This window comes from Pyxicephalus adspersus, chromosome 3, assembly GCF_032062135.1.
Source record: "Pyxicephalus adspersus chromosome 3, UCB_Pads_2.0, whole genome shotgun sequence".
Lineage (NCBI taxonomy): Eukaryota > Metazoa > Chordata > Amphibia > Anura > Pyxicephalidae > Pyxicephalus > Pyxicephalus adspersus.
The window spans coordinates 156,370,863-156,390,778 of NC_092860.1; the positions used below are offsets into that span (position 1 = coordinate 156,370,863).

General features: G+C 43.3%; 1 protein-coding gene across 1 annotated transcript in view; it reads right to left on the bottom strand.

Annotated features, from left to right (window-relative positions):
- The window catches only part of FBXO41 (F-box protein 41), a 40,591-nt gene extending 37,449 nt beyond the window's left edge, over nt 1-3,142 (bottom strand). The window contains exon 1 of the mRNA XM_072406746.1: nt 2,777-3,142. The gene's annotated coding sequence lies outside the window, so the exon portion shown is untranslated. The remainder of the gene's footprint in view (nt 1-2,776) is intronic.
- Nucleotides 3,143-19,916: the final 16,774 nt, after the last annotated feature.

The following is a 19,916-nucleotide window of genomic DNA, read 5'->3' on the forward strand; positions in this document are numbered from 1 at the left end:
CCTACATACCTACTACAGTACAACCTACCTACCTACCAACTACAGTACAACCTACCTACCTACCTACTACCCCACTAAACCCAGTCCTCAATACCCTTCACATATCTCACCATCTATTAACCTACCTACTTACCTACAAAGTCAGCACAATTATAACCTACCTACCTACCTACCTTACTAAACTATCACCTACATATTTTCTACAACTTCACTACATTATAACCTACTTACCTACAACCTCATCACATTATAACCTACCTTGCTCTTTTAAATTATCTAATTTTTTAACCCTCCTCGTTATAACCTCTCCATTTTACCTACCTCTCCATTACCCCATCCATTATTACCCACCTACCTCTCCATTACCCCATCCATTATACCTACCTCTCCATTACCCCATCCATTATACCTACCTCTCCATTACCCCATCCATTATTACCCACCTACCTCTGCGTTATCCCATCCATTATTACCCACCTACCTCTCCATTACCCCATCCAATATACCTAACTCCCTTTAATCCCCCATCCAATAAAACCCACCTACCTCCCCATTACCTCATCCATTATACCTACCTCTCCATTACCTCACCTACCTTCTTTCATACAACCCCTTCACATTATAACCCACCTTGTTCTTTTAAGCAATCCAAATCTCTTTTACCTCATCACAGTATAACCTACCTACCTCTGTAATACCCCATATATTATAACCTACCTACCTCTCTATCATCTCACCTAATTACTTGCCAACAACCTCACAACTTTATAACTTACCTTGTTTTATTACCTGATCTGCCTCTCTAATACCTCACCTACCTACTTACCTATACCCTCACATATGATAACCTACCTACCCCTCTCTGACCTCACAGGAAGTGCTCATCACACCGCAGCCCCACCATGCATGAGAATTATATTCTATAGATGAATAATGATATGCAATGTACGATTATTTTTTAGGGGGGTATTTGGGGCTCTTTAGTGGTGGCTGAGTTTCTGGGGCGCCTACACCCCACCACTCACGCCATAACCCCAACCAATCACATCTCTGGCTTTCATCCCTGAAATAAATAACGGTGAGCTCCAAGCTTGGATAGATGGTGGTCCAGCCGCACTGCCAGCATTATGAGATTCACCGGTGTGAACGTTATTTAAAGGGGTCCAAGATAATGATATGTACACACACAATTCTTGGGGGCAATTTTCAGCCTGTCTGCCCTTAAAAACCACCAAAAAAAATGTTACCTCCCCTATTGCCTTTATTGGGCAGAATGGGGAATATTTGCCATCATCTTCCAATATGTGCCAACCAGAGGAGACATTTCCTGCCACTTCCTGTTGTGTCTGAAAACCGGAAGTAGATGAAAATCTCTCTATGTGGACACATATGGATGAATATTAAAAAATGTGAGGGCTTAAACCATTCCCTACTCTCTCCAATATATCATTATTAATACACAGTATCTATATAGTGCCGACATATTCCCAAGCGCTGTACAAAGTCCATAGTCATGTGACTAGCTGTCCCTCAGAGCTCACACTCTAATGTCCCTACCAAAGTCATATGTCATTATCACAGTCTAAGGATAATTTTGGGGGGAAGCCAATTACCCTAACTGCATGTTTTTGGATGTGGGAGGAAACCTGCACTAACACTGGGGGAACCTACAAACTCCATGCAGATAATGTCCTGGCCAGGATTGCGACCTGGGACCCAGCGCTGCAAAGACCTAACCACTGCGCCACCATGATGCATTTATATTGCAAATATATAATTGTTAATCAATCTGACATCAATCAGCTCACTGACATCTAATTGCAGGAATTACATATACAACATATAGCATTTTACCTACCAGTTCTGAGATTTATACTGCTCTGCCACACAACCTGACCTTTCTTTACAGTCTGGTCACATGGCCACATCAACAGCCTATGATTGGACAGTGAGGGAGCAGCAGCAAACTAATAAGCTCATCCCTCTGTTCATGTCACTCCTTCTCCTCCTATCAGCATTCATCTTCATGAAGACGGGACAAATACATTTGAATAAATATATAACTGCATTATAATATGTGCACAGATTTACACCCAATCAATGATCTGTCATATACTTGTTAATGTCATTTCATCAGCTTTCATTCAACGAACACCTGCTGATCCTGCCACACAAACACTTCCTGATGTAAGGTGACAACGCTATGTCACTGACTACCAATTGATCTCCTACGTTGTCACCCAGTAATGTCTATGGAAATATTCCGGGTTGTCACTGGAAATCCTGCCATGCAGCCTATGCCGGAGCGAGCACATGCAGGCACTGCAAGCGACCTTAAAGGGCCGCAGGCGATCAGCAGCAATGAAATGCAATCAAAGTATAAAAACCATGCAAAATACCAAGTTGGGGGGCAGTCGGTGTACCCATAGTTTGTGTCACCTAATGCCTGTTCTACAAGAACCCGTCTTATGGCCATGCGTGACCCCGTTTTCTTCCAGTCACATGACCCAAGCCATGGGTTAGCTCTAGAAGGAGCCTGTTATTGCAGCTTAGGTATGATTATAGATTACGCAGGTGACAGGTATGGATGTGACATTTATATAAGGGGTAGAAGATGCCCCCCGGGTCCAGGCAGGGTCAATGCTCGGAATTCTCGGTATCCCATTGCCTCGTTCCAGCACACCTCACCATCCTTAGATGTGCCAGGACCCCCCCTCCCCGTCCTTCCTAATCCCCTGATCCCATAATTGGCATTATTAGCTGCCATGTCACCCACCTCATGCATGGCGCTGCACAATCCTCTTCTCCTGATCAACGATGCAAAAAATTGGCGACTCCTTCAGCTGCGGCGACGTGTCAGTGGCCCCCCGGAGACTCAACGCTGACCCCCACCCCTGCAAAAAAGGATGGTACATAGGTGTCATTTAAATGAGCATTATTGCATCCCCAAGGGTAACGTCTGCACATGCTTCACCAATGGCCCGGTCCCCGGTGGGCGCTGGGATTGGCACCCCGGTGGGCGATGGAATGCTAATTACCCCCCCTTTTCCTTCCTTGCCAATGCCATTCATGCCAAGGCGGTGCAGCTTGTGCCCTGTGCCAGGCGCCTTCATTGGGAATGATGCACAGAGGGATGATGAGTCTGCATTGCCTCCATGTCTGCAGACCTTTTCTTTTTTTCTACAGGGTCTTCCCTCCTCCTTCCTCTCCCCCCATCAGCTTGGCATTACCCTGCTGTGCTAGGATGCAGGCCCAGCTTACCTTGTGTGTGGCACCCCAGAAATGCAGGGTCCCCCTCTTATTATAGATGGCTGCAATGTCTGCATGGGACCTTCAGCAATGCCCAGATGTGCACCGGACCAGGGACCGTCACCCAATACACCCTCCAGCACACACATCACACCTAACATTCCTCCATTTATTCACCCTATCCGACGTCATACATTCACCCCAACATGAAAATAATCTCACCACAACCCAAGCTGCTGGATACACCCCACCGCCGGGTGTAGGGCGGAGTTTACGTTTCCCCCCGGCGCGGTGTATTTGCACACACTCCCTAAATTCTCTGGCTGCGCTGACCGTGTCTTGCAGGATGCGATAATGCACCGAGCCCATAGCGATCGGTATGAGCATCACCTGCAGGGGTCATACAGTGACAATGACTCCTCCTGCCTGATAATAATTAATATTCGTATCCTGCATATAGACAATTGCAGCTCAGGGATAATAATACTCAATAGGATCATCAATCAGATTCCAATCCCAGTATATGTAATGTCTATTCTGTACACAGCGCTCCAAAATGGGCCCAAGAGCTGACAATCTATTGGGTAATTTATAGCATGTCAATTGACAACGCTACCATTAAATGTCATAATCTTCCCCAGCATATGAGGGTCAGAGACGGTAAAGGAGGAAATGGGCCCCGCATCCCTATTATTTTTATTATTATTGTTAATAATAATATTATTAAGCAGTATTTATTTAGCGCCAACATATTATGCAGCGCTGTACATTAAATAGGGATTGCAAATGACAGACTAAGACAGACAGTGATACAGGAGGAGAGGACCCTGGCCCGAAGAGCTTACAATCTATGATAAGGATCCCATTTTCAATGTACTGGTACTGCCATATATTTCAGGGTCCAGGGCCCCAACATTCTCCAAGGCTCCCCTGCGGAAGGGGGTGAAGGGCCTATTGCTATGCATATGGGCCCATATTGTACCCGTTATCCCTACCGCCATGGCCCTAATAAACCCGAACTGGCTACTGATCTATGCTCCCGTTATAACGCAACGGGCAGGTGCACCATCCTACAGAGAATTGAAGATGTAGCTGGGCCCCTGTAACATCTACTGGGCCCTAGGATCCTGCATGGGTCCCTTTAGATGCTCTGATGGGGGTGCGTGACTACAAAATGGAGAGGCAGCTCGTGTAAGGAAAAGCAGATCACAAGAAAAATCTCATAAACTTTATTCAATTAAAAATAATTTTTATTAATCTAAAGGATTCTCCTTATTTTAAAATAATCCTGCCATGAAAAGTGTTCCATCAGGCACTTCCTGCTATGGGGTCACCACTGTCCCTCAAATAGCCATCAAAGGTCCCAGCTCTCAGGTTCAAAGACTGCAATAAACATTGCAGTAATAAAAGCAACTAACCCCCACTTATGTGTCCATGTCGGGGAAAGTATTCCATTTTGGAGAAATGTATTCTTGTTGGAGAATTGTGTACTTGCTGGGAAATGTGTTCATGTCAGGTAAATGTGACAATGTTGGGAAAATGAGTACACATGCAGCATGGGGGCTCAGAGGTTAGCACTCTGGCCTTTGCAGTGCTATTTATTATTATTAATACACAGTATTTATATAGTGCTATCATATTACGCAGCGCTGTACAAAGTCCATAGTCATGTCACTAGCTGTCCCTCAAAGGAGCTCACAATCTAACGTCCCTACCATAGTCATATGTCATTATTATAGTCTATTTAGGGGAGAAGCCCATTACCCTTAGCGCATGTTTTTGGGATGTGGGAGGAAAGCCACGCAGACACGGGGAGAATTTGCAAACTCCATGCAGATAATGTCCTGGGAAATGTGTCTGTGTTGGAGAAATGTATCCATGTCGGGGAAACTTGTCCATGTTTTGTAAATGTGTCCATGATGGGGAAATATGTCTATGTTGCCAAAACTTGTCCTTGTTGGGCAAATGTGCCCATGTCAGAGAAATGTGTCCATGTTGGGCAAATGTGCAAATTTCGAGGAGATCTGTTCATAACATATAAATGTGTCCATTTAGGGTAAATGTATCCATGTTGAAAAAAAATGTATCCATGTCAGGGAAATGTGTCCTTATAGGGGAAATGTGACCATGTTGGAGAAATGTGTCTTCATGTTTTGAAAATGTGTCCATATTATATAAATGTGTCTATTTTGGGGTAATGTATTCATGTTGGAGAAAAGTTTCCATGTTGGGGTAATGTGTCCGTGTTGGAGAAATGTACCCATGTTTGGGAAATGTGTCCGTATAGGGTAAATGTGACCATGACTGGGTAATGTGCAAATTTTGGGTAAATGTGTCCGTATTATGGAAATGTGTCTATTTTTGGTAAATGTGTATATGTGGGATAAATGTGCAAATATAGGGGAAATGTGACCATGTTGGGGAAATGGCTCGATGTTAAAGAAATGTGTCCGTGCTGGGGTAATGTGTCCGTGTTGGAGAAATGTACCCATGTTTGGGAAATGTGTCCATGTCATGTAAATGTGCTCATGTTGGAGAACTGTTTCCTTGTTCGAGAAATGTGTCCATGTAAGAGAAATGTACTACGTAACTATATATTCTAATATCAGTATAGTAATTAAAAAAATCTGAGAATAGTCACATTAACCATCTTAGCCATGGCAAGGAAAAACCTCTATTACATATGTATAGTTTTCAGCAATAAATTATGGCAGGGCTCACTGTTAAAATATCCAAAATCTGTATTTTTGTGGCTGCAAGCATTTTAAATACTATTTTTCCTGAGCTAAGCTATTCCCTGCAAATTGTTAACATGGTCTCTTTATTATATATCAGCTATTCAGTAACCATGTGCTGTGCACCTACTAATCAAAGTGGAGATGACAAGCTGAAACTCAAACATGATCAGGTACAAAACAGCCTGTAGGTGGCAGTGTTAACCTACTGAGCATTGTATTGACATGTCATTGAGTTCACTTCTGTTACCATTGTGATCACTAGAGATTGACAGACTGGAGAGGAATTATAAAATGAAATGGCCAGAGAAGAAAATAACTGCCTACAGCAAAGTGCAACATAAACTGAATGCAGCAGAATGAATATTCTAGGTTATGTTGGTGTTTTTACACTCCATTTTGTCCTAATATTCTAGGCTAGGTTGGTGTTATTACATTCCATTTTGTTCAGCATCCCTCCTGCTATGCCAGAACTTGATTTTATTAGCGTGCATGAACTGTGCAGGTTCCAAATCTATTGGTCTACTGAGCTAGGGGACATATCAGACCTCTGCACAGAGACTGCTGCTTCTACATAGAGGACAAATAATCTTCTATGCAGCATGCTGTCAGGGAACAGGCTTTTTTTACTCTGTGGCCTCACCCAAGTATAATGGAGCTTTGTTGGAAATGATCCTGTTAATGTATATTGTGAATTGTAGACTTCTGAGGTCTATTTAAAAGTCTATGTATTGCCTTGTCTCAGCCTCTAGGGGGCGGTAAAAGACAAATGGATGAATCCGTATCAATTCTCCTCCGCAACTGGGCAGAGAGTGTCAGCCATCTGCCTGGTACAAGTGACAAACACCACGTGGTCTTTAATGAATGAGCTTGTAAAGTTGTTGTTTTTTTCATTTTGACACAATGAAAAGAAATGGCTGAATGCCCAGTAGAATGCCAACCTGCATTGTAATCTCTCAGGTAGAATGTAATTAATTGTCATTATAATTGTAAATTATGGTGATTGCTGTTCATAAATTACGATGTGACTGCTAGCTTCTATGTGGATGGTAGGACACAGGAGCACATCGCAGGATAATCACTTCAATTATTTGGATCACCCCATTGTTTATGAGTAACGGGGTCAGCTCGTCCAAAATTTTCAGCAGCCGGAAGGTCATCAAAAGCGTCAGCAGTCCCATCCGTCCCTATGACAACTGGTATTTTGTGAGTCAAAGTTTTAAAATACTTTATAAGCCTAGTATTTTTAGCAATCTTGTGACCACTGTAGTATTGTGTCACTGGAGCACGAAGGGTCACTGGAGCAAAGGGTCGTTGGAACAAAGGGTATCTGGTGCTCAAAGGGTAGAGGAATAATAAATGTTACTAGATCACGATGGTTGGCTGAAATACAGAGGGTCACTGTAGCATAAAGAGTCATCAGATCACAAAGGGTCAATGGAGCACAGAGGTTCACTAGAGCACAAAGCGTTGCTAAAGGCAAGGTCACTAGAACACAAAGGGTAAATGGAGCTCAAAGGGTCACTGGCTCTCTCAGGGTCAGTAGAGCACAGAAGGTCACTTGAGCACTCAGAGTCAATGGAGCACAAAGGAGAACAGTAAGTCGCTAGAACACACAGGGTCACCTGGAGCACAGAAAGTCACAGGCACATTAGGGTTACTGGAACACAATGAATGTACACAGGGTCCCTGAAGATCAGAAGGTCACTAGAAACCACATATCTCGATAACCTGAGCACAAAAGGTTACTGAAGTCACTGGAGCATAGAGGGTTACTAAAGCATTCAGGATCACTGGAACACAGAGGACAATGGAACACACAAAATCTCTAGAATTTAGAATGTTTCCAGAACACACATGGTTACTGGAGGACTGGAGCACCAAGGGTCATTGGAGCTTAGGGTGCCACTAGGACACAGAGCGTCACTGGAGTACCCGGAGTCACTGGATCACACAGGGTTACTAGAGCACCAAGAGTCACTGGAGTACACAGGGTCCCTGGAGCACCAATAGTCACTGGAGAACATAGCACCAAGAGTCACTGGAGCACCAAGAGTCACTGGAGCACATAGGGTTACTAGAGTACCAAGAGTAACTGGAGCACATAGGGTTACTAGAGCACCAAGAGTACCTGGAGTACACAGGGTTACTAGAGCACCAAGAGTCACTGGAGCACACAGGGTCACTGGAGCACCAAGAGTCACTGGAGAACATAGCACCAAGAGTCACTGGAGCACCAAGAGTCACTGGAGCACATAGGGTTACTAGAGCACCAAGAGTCACTGGAGCACATAGGGTTACTGGAGCACCATGAGTCACTGGAGCACATAGGGTTACGGGAGCACCATGAGTCACTGGAGCACACAGGGTCCCTGAAGCACCAAGAGTCACTGGAGAACATAGCACCAAGAGTCACTGGAGTACACAGGATCACTGGAGCACCAAGAGTCACTGGAGAACATAGGGTTACGGGAGCACCAAGAGTCACTGGAGCACATAAGGTTACTGGAGCACCATGAGTCACTGGAGCACATAGGGTTACGGGAGCACCATGAGTCACTGGAGCACATAGGGTTACGGGAGCATCATGAGTTATTAAAATACAATGTTAGAGGGGAATCCACGGTGGATTCACACAATGTCAGGTGGGGTGAATGTTCTCTTTATTGTGATCTGGAGCTTGCACGGGATGGATTGGTAACCAGTGTATCTTATACAATGGGGGAGACACATGGAGAACTCCGGAGCTGCACACATCATTTCCCAGGGTCAGAGGGAAGAGGTGTCCTTTATTCTTCTCCTTCCATTCATCGTATGTCAAACATAGGGCAGGTGACAGGTTCTCCTTACTGAGACATCTATAAGGTCACTATTGTCCCTACAAATCAGGGGCAGATGGGGGTATGAAGAGGACAGTCCCCCAAAATCAGGGGCAGTAAGGGAAATGAGGAGGGGCAATCCCTAGAAATCAGGGGCAGTTGTGGGGTATGAAGAGGGACAGTCCCTCCCAATCAGGGGCAGTTAGGGGTATGAAGAGGACAGTTCCCCCAAATCAGGGGCAGTAAGGGGATATGAGGAGGGGCAATCCCTAGAAATCAGGGGCAGTTGTGGGGTATGAAGAGGGACAGTCCCTCCACATCAGGGGCAGTTGTGGGGTATGAAAAGGGACAGTCCCCCAAATTAGATTTGCACCCTCTGGTAAAGTCTGGGGGATGTCAGTATGCTGAGCGGAGGATGGAAGATTTTCGGAGTACTCCTTTTCATCCTATTATTGCCATTTCCATCCTCCCTGTGGACTATTAACCACTCGTTGTCACCAGCTTGGCCTGGTTTTTCAGACCATGAATAAGACATCGTAGGGTGAACGGCAGGGATGCTTGTAGGTTACTGGACCTCTCTGCTAAATTAATGGGTCAGCGCACTTTTCATTAACTTTCTCCACCAGAATCCATCAGCTAGATGACTAAGCCGAGTTCTGATTAATGAGCAGATCGCCACACGGCGTACCACATCCACGATCAATGGAAAAACATGTCAGAACATCACACGTCTGCAGCTGATAGGATCCCTGCATGGAGCGACGGGTTATATAAACCTGATATATAACCTGCTTCACTCCCCCTCCCCACCGCCATGATGGCAGTCTGAAAATCTGCGAACACCGGCTTGGATTGCTGGATTCCCAGACACACCCACCACAGGTTGTTTTCTGCCCCTCACATACAGAAAAAGAAGTGACAACAACCAATCATAGCCCAGTGAGTGGAATAGTTTTATATGAGAATAAGTCTATTCCCTGCTGCCACCTAGTGGTGTGGCTTCATATTATATTAATACCACCTGTTATTACTTGTTGGGAGCTGCTCTGGGTTCTGGTCTGCAGACAATGGTTATATAGGGCCACAATGGTTATATAGGGCCCCAAAATACTGATAAACTGCCCTGTATGACCTGAATAAGGCATCTTACTAATAAAGGTTTGCTGGTCTTGCCATCAGTAAACAAAGTGACTCCATAGTGGGTAATTAAGCATTCTGATTGTACAGTTGGTGTCCATTACAGTATGTGGCCCTTGTAGCTCGCAAAAGGCTCCCCTTTGCCTCTGATACATTGGTGGCCACCTTTTACATGTTCTGTTTTGGAATTATAGCCTTACTATAACTTTGCAATGTTCACCTCCTCTACAGCCCTGTCCCCCTGCAGTACTGCTTCTCCACCTCAAGATGTCCTCAGTCTTCCAGGTTGAATGAAAGCTCCAATGCATTTGCCACACCATTAAAACTTTTAAGAACAGAACCCTATTAAAAATAATACCTATAATTATCAAAACAATTACTTTCACTTTGCTGTACTCCGATTTCCATGCTGATACATCGGGTTGATAAAGACACCATCGAGTTTGGTCACTTTGTTCATTTCTGTTTGCTAAGTCCACAAAGAACGAAGCTTGATGGTGCACTGAAGGTGAGCAACAGAATCCTTTTCTATTCTCACAGGTACAACTTTCCTTCTGAACCAGACCTAACCGTGCTTAATGGCAATTCTCTGATAATGCAGTGACTGGTGCCAAGGTCCTGAGGACTGCTCAGTGCTGGAGAAGGGGCAAAACTGTGTGCCATGGGGCTGGCTTGCAATTTAAAGAATAAATAAAAATATGGACGCGAAGGGTTAATGGGGGATTATATGGGACTCGGAGCTATATATGTCTACTTGAGAACAAGCTTTGTTCGGCACGGCGGTGCGCTCTTTCATTACGGCTTTAGCAGCGTGCCGCGGAGCTGGGCAACCTCTGGACGGAGAGCCGGCTATTATGTAAGGGCTATAAAAATATCTTTAATGCCGGTATATTACACGGATCCCACGTGGCTATTCAGAATGTATAGACGCCAGACGGCGATTGGCTTAACTCCTGCGTGGTCGGGGTTTAAGTGTCCTGTAGCACTCAGCTCGGAACGTTTAAGCTAGGCTTCACAAAACTGCCATAGAACACAAACTCCTGGATGGGAAAAATTCTACAAGAACAATGTTTATTCTGATTTGGGGTGCTTTCAGTATTTCTATGGGATTGGTGCAGTAATCCCTGCCTGTGCAGGAACTTCCTGTAATACAGACCAGTCATTGCAGGTGTCTCTCTATGTGCAGGGTGACTGGTCTTGTCTCCGCCCCCTCCTTTAGTTACCTGCAGGCAGCCTGGAATGGGTGGGTCTTATAAGCCCCTCCCACAGCTTTGTTCGCTGCACAGGCTATGTACAGCACAGGGATGATGCTGCTTCTACTTTTATATGGTAATAACAGGTATTTGGTGCCTACAAAGGGGATTTATAAACTTGGTATTATTGAGGAACATATATATAATTACAAAAATAAATTTTGTGCAGCTTTAAAGAAGCTCACTACATTTTTTTTGCAGGATCAGGAAACAATATAATGTGCATATGAAGCTAAGGTCAAAAATACAGCAGCAAGAGGCAGGTTAAAAACTGACCCTTTTTTTGACCCTTTACTGAAAGAATAGTTGATGTCGAAAATGCACTTAAAATGGCATATTAAAAATACAAATGCAAGCTGGTGCTAATTAATGTAAAAGCATAATTGTGCATGTTTTGCTGCATGCTTGCAGCACCAAGGCCTGCAGCTAGGGGGTGATATAGAACAGCTGAGATTGCTGCAGCAGCTGAACTGTCAATCAATGTGACATCCTTCATTGTCATCCTGCAGCTTCCATCCATCTCTCTCCTGCTCCATGGCTCCCAGCCACTGTATTGGGTTTAATGTTTAACCCGTCTTCTGTTCACAACTATTTCCTGCTGCCAGCTAACTATTCCAAATATGATATCTGCATTTAAATTGTGGCCCCTGGGTGTCCAGGACAGCCAGCACAAATTATCAAATACAGCGGTGCTGTGATAATTAAAGTAAGTAATTAAAGGGTCATCTGCCTGAAAGTAATACCCAATTATAAATGTGTCTCTGTACAGAGGAGCTGACACTCTAATGTCCCCCACAGTCACACACTATTAATATACATTTATATAGCTCTGACATATACCATAGTGCTGTACAGAGATCACTGAGCCAGTCCGTCTTCTGCTGACCCCACGTCTACAGACCCTGAACTTCAACCAGATTCACTTTATCCCACATGGAATCACATAGCAAAGCATAGTAAACCTTAACTTACTTACATTTGTAACATTCTCATCTCCTGCAGTCTCTTTGCACTCACTTCCTGTCTATATGCATGCCATGGCTTCTCAGCAATGGACCATGTCTGGATGTTGTGGTGTGATAGAGCTACTTGGAATCTCCATCAGGAACCCAAGTGACAACTCATAAACAATAATGGTCCAACTGAATCTGCCAGACGGGACCTGAGGATCACCAATCATCGGTCATTGGACGGTTCTTTTAAAAACGATTATCTGATAGTGGGTTGGGAGGGACTCATTTTACATTTTACCATCTCTCAGGGTCATGGTTCTGTCTGAAACGGCTCATCTTTATGGCCTGGTCTATGGGGTCTCGTCATTGAGGTCTCGTCTATGGCTTTAGTCTTTGGGCTCTCCTCCATAAGGTCCCGTCTATAGGGTCTCACCTATGGGGTCTCGTCTTTGAGGTCTTGTCTATGGCTTTAGTCTTTGGGGTCTCACTTATGGGGTCTCGTCTATAAGGTTCCGTCTATAGGGTCTCACCTATGGGGTCTCGTCCATGGCTTTAGTCTTTGGGGTCTCACTTATGGGGTCGTGTCTTTGAGGTCCCATTTTTGGCTTTAGTCTTTGGGGTCTCGTCTATGAGGTCTTGTCTATAGGGTCTCACCTATGGGGTCTCATGTTTGGGGTCTCGTTTTGACGCTCTTGTCTTTATGGTTTTATGTGTAGGGTCTCGTTTTATTAGCTCCAGTTTTGGGGTGTTGTCTTTATTCTCTTCTCTTTATGCCCTTGTTTTTATGATCTCATCTCTATGGTCTCATCTATATGACCTCCCTAATATGGTCTCGAATTGATGGCTTTGTCTTTATGGTCTCATCTATATGGTTTTGTCTTAGGGGTCCCGTTTTTACAGCCTCGTCATATGGTCTTATCTTTATAATTTTATATTTAGGCTTTCCTCTTTAGGATCCAGTCTTTATTATCTCATCATTGGGGGTCTCATCTTTATAGTCCCTTTTCTCATGTTTATAGTCTCGTCTGTAGGGTCTTGCCTTATTAGTCTCACCATTATTATCTCATATTTATGTTTTTGTCTTTAGCGTCCCCTCTTTATCGTCTCTTTATGATCTCATTGTCTGGTCTTTAGGGTTCACTCTTTATTACCCCATCATTGGGGTCCCATCTATATGGTCTCGTCTTTATTTTCTCATGTTTATGGCTTCATCTGTAGGGTCTCGTCTAAATGATCCCGTCTGTAGGGTCTGATCCTTATGGCCTGCTCCCTAGGCTCTCATCTTTATGGCCTCATCTATAGGATCTCGTCTTTATGATCTTGTCTATAGGATCTCGTCTTTATGATCTTGTCTATAGGATCTCGTCTTTATGATCTTGTCTATAGGATCTCGTCTTTATAGTCTCATCTATAGGATCTCGTCTCTATGGCCTCATCTTAATAATAATAATAATAATAATAATCTCGTCTTTATCATCTCATCTTTATGCCCTTTATTTAGTATTGCCTCTTCATACATCCACTATACAACCTGACCCTATGACCAGAATAAAGTACAGAATAAGCAAATTAAAGCCAAACTAATATTTTAAACTAAACTTTCCTCAGCTCTAGCAGTTTGATCTTCCCCAACTTCTTTGTTCCTTGTTCCCAGATCTAGTTCCATGTCCAAGGTCTTCATCCATCTTAATTCATCCCAACACCAAGGCCTGGAGCGAATGTATATTAAGTTGTGTATATTCAGCAGTAAGAAGAGATCATTTATCGCAGAACAGCCATACACGGTATATGAAAGCATTCATACTAGCATTTGTTTCAATAATAATTATTGTATGATCTGTAAAATGGGAACCAATAAAAATATTGTATTGATGGAGAATCCTGAAACACAATTGTCTAAAGAAGGCCACCAGCTCTAGACAGAACCCTATGCGTGGGATGTATTATGGAATTTGGAGTATTTATTATACCATAAACTCTGCTCATCCCAAGACATTGCTACTTTCTGAGCCTCTGACCTGGAATCAGTAAGCTTGACTTTCCTATCCAAATCTTATCTAATTCATAGGTGACAGCCAGGGAACTGGTATTGGTAGAAGGAAGCCAGGCAAAGCACCCATATCCTATTGTTTTAGCACAGGTCCGACCTTAAAAGTAAAGGAAATTAAATTACAAACTTGGAACAAATAATGCAGGCTGGCCCTCTACAGCCATAAAAAAATCTTTGATTGATTTGCAGTTCAATTGACTTGTATAATATAAATATCAATCATTAAAGTCAATCAATTACACACCGCCATCAATGAAACATCAACACCTATTCTTTGTTTTCAATACAAATCAATCGCTTTCTCTTGATTTATATATTACAAATGGAGATACATATTTCTGAAAACAGAAATCCGAGAGCTTTATAAATACCCATCTGTGAATGTTTCCAACCTGATTAGGTCAAATTTACAAAAGTGATTGATGACTGATTCTAAAGTACGATCCAATGAACAGGAAACGGCCTTAGACCTTTGGAAGCGTGGGGACACTTAGGAGATTTGTTGTCCTGCTTGGCAGAGAAGGAGATTTATGACACTCGTCTGGAGAAGTCCGGGTCTCGTGTCTGCTGTCACCTCTGTGTAATTGGCCTCAATAACAAGTGAAAGTTCTATTAATAATTAGCCACCATATTGTCCACTTTAATGACCTCCCATTACATTTCATTGACACCTAAACACATTGAAGTCAATCACTGCCCATAACAAGGCCTAACCATGTAAGTAGAGGGCCCATAGCTAGCCCATATAGAGTATTTATGTCCTGGTGAGCATGTGTGCCATGATAAAAAAGTGATGGGAAACCCAAAATATTACATTTGTCCCCAGGATTAAAAGTTGAGGGGAACTTTCCAAAGCTCTGTGGTGGAACTTCTCCTTTTTTTTTGGTTGACTTCTACTCACTTCTTGTTGAGTTTCCAGCATGGGTAGTGAAGGGTCAACTACCAAATAGTAAACTACACACCCACCAAAAATAAACTGAAAGGAGTTTTAATTCCTGCCTACTCCACAGAAGACTAAAATATAGCGGAGAAATATCAATATGACGTCGAGATCTTATGTTCACCATTGACCAACAATCCTCCATTGATGGTCCTTTGATCCGTCCCACCCAGTCATAGTCCCACACATACTTCATGCAAAGCAAATGAAAATATTTTAGCAAATTGTCCTGAAACATGATTCAGAATGCGAGGAGCTGACACTCTAATGTCCCCTCACAGTCACACACTATTATTATACATTTATATAGCTCTGACATATACCATGGCGCTGTACATATATATATTGTATAAAATACTAAGGTACGGCGATTACTTTTTGACTTCTCTGATGGGGTCACTTGAACCTGCAATCTTGTGGCCCCTTTGTGCATCCAGAGGGAGGGCTGCAGGCTGTGTGATTGGAGGCCCCCTGCTGGCTCCCTCCCGGTACTGAATAGAACTCAGCCAGGGGTCCAGGGCCGGAGAAAGGTGCAAATGACCCATTGTTACTAATTGAGGGATGGGGCGGCTATTCATCATGAACACTAATACAGCTGCTGGATGTCACAGGAACATTCACTACAAAGTGGAAAAACTTGTCACAGTTGCGGGCAACTCCAAACCCTTCCAGAGGGGCCAATATGTGTTTGTGCAGGGCCGGCAGGGGGGGCCCGGAGAGGATCAAAGGTGGTGAAAAGGCTTTTAGAAGCTTGTTACAATATTGTACAAAAAGGAGAAGAATAGAGATGGGTAACCATTAACTAGGACCCCTGGGGTCTTCAAAGCCTGAGCTCCCAAACCAGTCCCTATTCTGGGATCAAATCCCCCAGCCCGTGATTAGGACAACTCCAGTCACCATCAGTAAATATTCCTAAGTTAAAACATTTCCTCCAAAGACGCCCCCATTACCCCATTACTGTGCTAAGAAGAGACTCGGTTTATTTCTGGTACTGGCTCTATGACAAGGGAGCAATGGCCATCTTCTCTTGGCCAATCATAGAGCACCTTTTATTCCCTAAGTGGCCAGTGATTGGCCAAGGAAGGGAATATAAATTATGCTGTTTTGGTGAATGAGAGCCGACGCTCTCCTATGCGCAGCAATGGGGCCAAAAGAAGGCACGAGGAAGGGTTTTTATTTAAATCTGGTTTTACATATTCAGATCTAGAGATCTGGCATAAAATAATTCCAAGGAATTTCCTCCCATAAAGACCAATCACTGCTGCTCTCCCTTCCTGTGCAGGGTGACTGGTTTTGTCTCGGCCCAGTCCTGTAGTTCTCTACAGGCAGCCTGTGGTGGGTGTGGCTATTAGGCTCCTCCCACATATCTGCTCAGACTATGTACAGTTCAGCTCCTTATACAAGGTAATATCTGGGTTTGCAAAGGACATAAAATTGATTTTTACCCATTGTGAGTTCAGATTTAGGGTCATGGGTGCTGTAGGATCGGACCAACCTTTATTTTTGGCCAGAACACATTTCAGTGAACAATAAGCCACACATATTGAACATTCATGCCGATCACATGACCTATGGTGTGAGAGCTCACATATGGGAATTAAATAAAGCCGTGCTAATATTGTCAGGAATGTAAAGGTTAACCGACACAGCCGCAAAAATCTCATTTCTTGGATTTATTTTCCGCCTGCGTTGTCATGGTGATTGGATTTCACTCGCACTTATCATGATTTAAGTTCCCGTTCCCAGAATGCAATGCGCTCTTCCTTCATTGTCACCCCAGTGCCACAAACCTGTCCTCACCTGTCATTAAAAGTCCCTGTGGGTTCTATAAAAGGATAAGGGCCAGAATCTGGGAGGTCGGCCATCCCTTGTTGGGTCATGACGTTCCCTCTGATTCTCTGTAAATCTGACAACCCGTAAAGAGGCGACCGTAAGGATTCCTGGACAGATCCTAGTGGGAGGGGCTTAGAGATGGCCATACAGGTGCAGCCAATCAAATTACTGTTACAATGTTACAGTCGCTGGGGTGAGAGAAACTGAGGAAATTCTTCCTCCAGACTGCAGCAGACTGATGTTTTCATTGTGGCCTAGACACAGTCACTGGAATGGAGTTACTGAAAGATACTTAAAGTTTTATTTTATGGGGCCAGGTCAGAGGCCGGTGTGTCATCTGTAGAGTGAACATTGATTGCTCTTCTGCTTTGTCATTGATTGTTCATTTCACACACACATACGCCTGTCCCAGCTCTGGTTGTTAGCGGTGTGTTATGAGCTCCTCGTTAAGATGCACTGTGAAGTGATGACAAACGATGGCACTTTATATAACGAGAGTCCTCCAGAAATAGACCCCCCACACTGCCGTCTCTGCACAACCCAAAGGGCAGAGACATTGTCTCTGTATATTCGTCTATACTGCCCCATGGGGCTGAAGGGTACCTGTCACCCAGAGGAACCAATCAGCTTCCAGCTTCCCTCTCCAGCTCATACAAGATACATGAAATAAGACATTTGAAAGGGAATGTAGTTTTTTAAGGGGGTCATCGACACCAAAGAAGTGGGGAACTTCTTGGGATGCAGAGTACGGGGCAACCTAAAGGAGACCTCTACATGAAGAAAATTCCTGACCAATGACAATATACAGCAATAGTATCAATTTTTAGGTCATCAATCAGATTTCTACATTGTATGAGAACTAATGAGAGGCCATAGCATAGCATTGTAGCTCAGACTCAACCCCACTGCCAACTTTTCCCATTCAACCAATCAGAAGCTGTTGGCCAACATTTTGGGCATGCAGTTTCACTGTATTGCGGTTGCATTGCGGTGAGGTTGCAGACTGTACTTCGGCATGATTGTCCATTTTTGGACCCGAGCCTTACCACCTTGCATGCCTAATTCCAGCTTAAAGTGCCCCTTTAGCATGAGCAAACTTTGTCTAGCTGTATACAATAATCGGATATCTATCAGTTCCTGAACCGGTGTCATATAGAAATCCTTCTTGTATTAGGTCAGACTGATGTAAAAAAAATCAAACAAACTTAAAAACCCCAATTATAAATAATCGTGATGACATAGATGAAATTGTAAATGAAATGTCTCATCAATTCTTAGAATTACATTTATTAAGAAATAGAAAACCTTCCTAATATTCCAAAAGTGTTTTGTGTTCATCTCATTGTTAATCTAACGTAGCAAATCAATTAAAAGAAAAATGCAAAATGCAGTCAAATGCAGAAACTGGAATTCATTACAAGGTCAGAGGAAAACATTTAGATGGATGCGTCAATGTCTGTTTGATACTTGGGGTGATGGCGCCATGTGTTAGGGGATCAAGGGTGATTAGTAAGGGCCAGGGACATGTGACATGGGTACAAGGACCCGAAGGGGTTCCCTAAGACCTGGAAGATATGTCAAGGGTTCAGGAAACACTATCAAGGAAAACCAATATTCATAGTCATGGTTGTTAAGGTTGGGAAGACATTGCTTCTGTGTACACATCAGCCATTCTCAACCATAAGGTTCCTCTAGGGGTTTCTGGAGGTTCCTTTAGCTGTAGCTGTGCCTTGGGGTCTAACCAATGACCCCAATGATCTTTTTACCTGTCTGTAAGGATTGGATTTGCACCACCATGGTAAAAAGTGACAACCTTCACGCAGACCATCGGTGTGAAGGACATTTTTCTACATATTCTATTTTGGTAGGGGTTGCAAAAATAACAATACTGCAACACAGGGTTCCCTGAACAATAACCCAATAACTATATCCCCAAGTAACAAACAAATAATCAACCTTTTTACCCACCTGGGCAAGAAGGAATAATCAGCGAATTGCTGACATCATAGTAATAAAGCAAATAAGTTTTATTAAAAAATATATTGATAACAATGAATACAAAAAGACTAAAAAATGCTCTCATATTAGCATATAATATTCAATAGATAACATGGTATCCCAGTCTTTGTTTTTTTCCAGACGCGTTTCGAGGACGAAACCGCTTCCTCGGGGGTTAGGTAGCAAGAAAACAGATAGAGCATCTAAAAACAAGTATGTTGCTTGATCACAAGTATAGAAAAGCACATCCAAGGCAATATACAAGGAGAACTTGGATAGATATTAGCACATTAGAGTGAGAGATCCACCATGGAGAGGGCTGGTTGTAAGATGCACAGGTATCACCAGGAGCACGCCCTGACAAGTATGTAAGTAGGCACAGATATAATTGCACGTTTTATATGCAAAATGTGCTTTTTCCCAATGCATGGTGAAACTCTACCAGTCATTGATGGTGCACACAAGGGGTCTGATTTATTAAAGCTCTACGTAGAGCATCATGGGAGAACCTGGGTAATCCAACAAACTTAGATTGGATCTGCTACAGCAAATGATTTTTAAGAAATCCATTCCAGCCATGGAGAGTTTTATTAAATCAGGCCCAGTGTTTTTGTGTTTTGTGCTAGCTAAGCTGGGGACAATCAAAGGATTGTGTCCTACAAATGGGGACATGGTATGCTAAAGCTTCTCTATAGCGCAAGTATTAAACTCTCCACTGCTTACTGTATATATAGCTTTGGTTTGTTTATTTAAAAGTGTTTTGAATCAAATCCCACATCGTTCATTTATTAATAATCTGGAAGGAGAATACATTTCTATTGTACAACATGGCCAATGGATTGTGCACACCTGACCATTGGACCTATGTCAGCTTATTGGCCATCCCATTCCAAAACCATGGCCATTAGGATGGAGTTGACCCCCCTATGTGGTTATAAAATCCTCCACT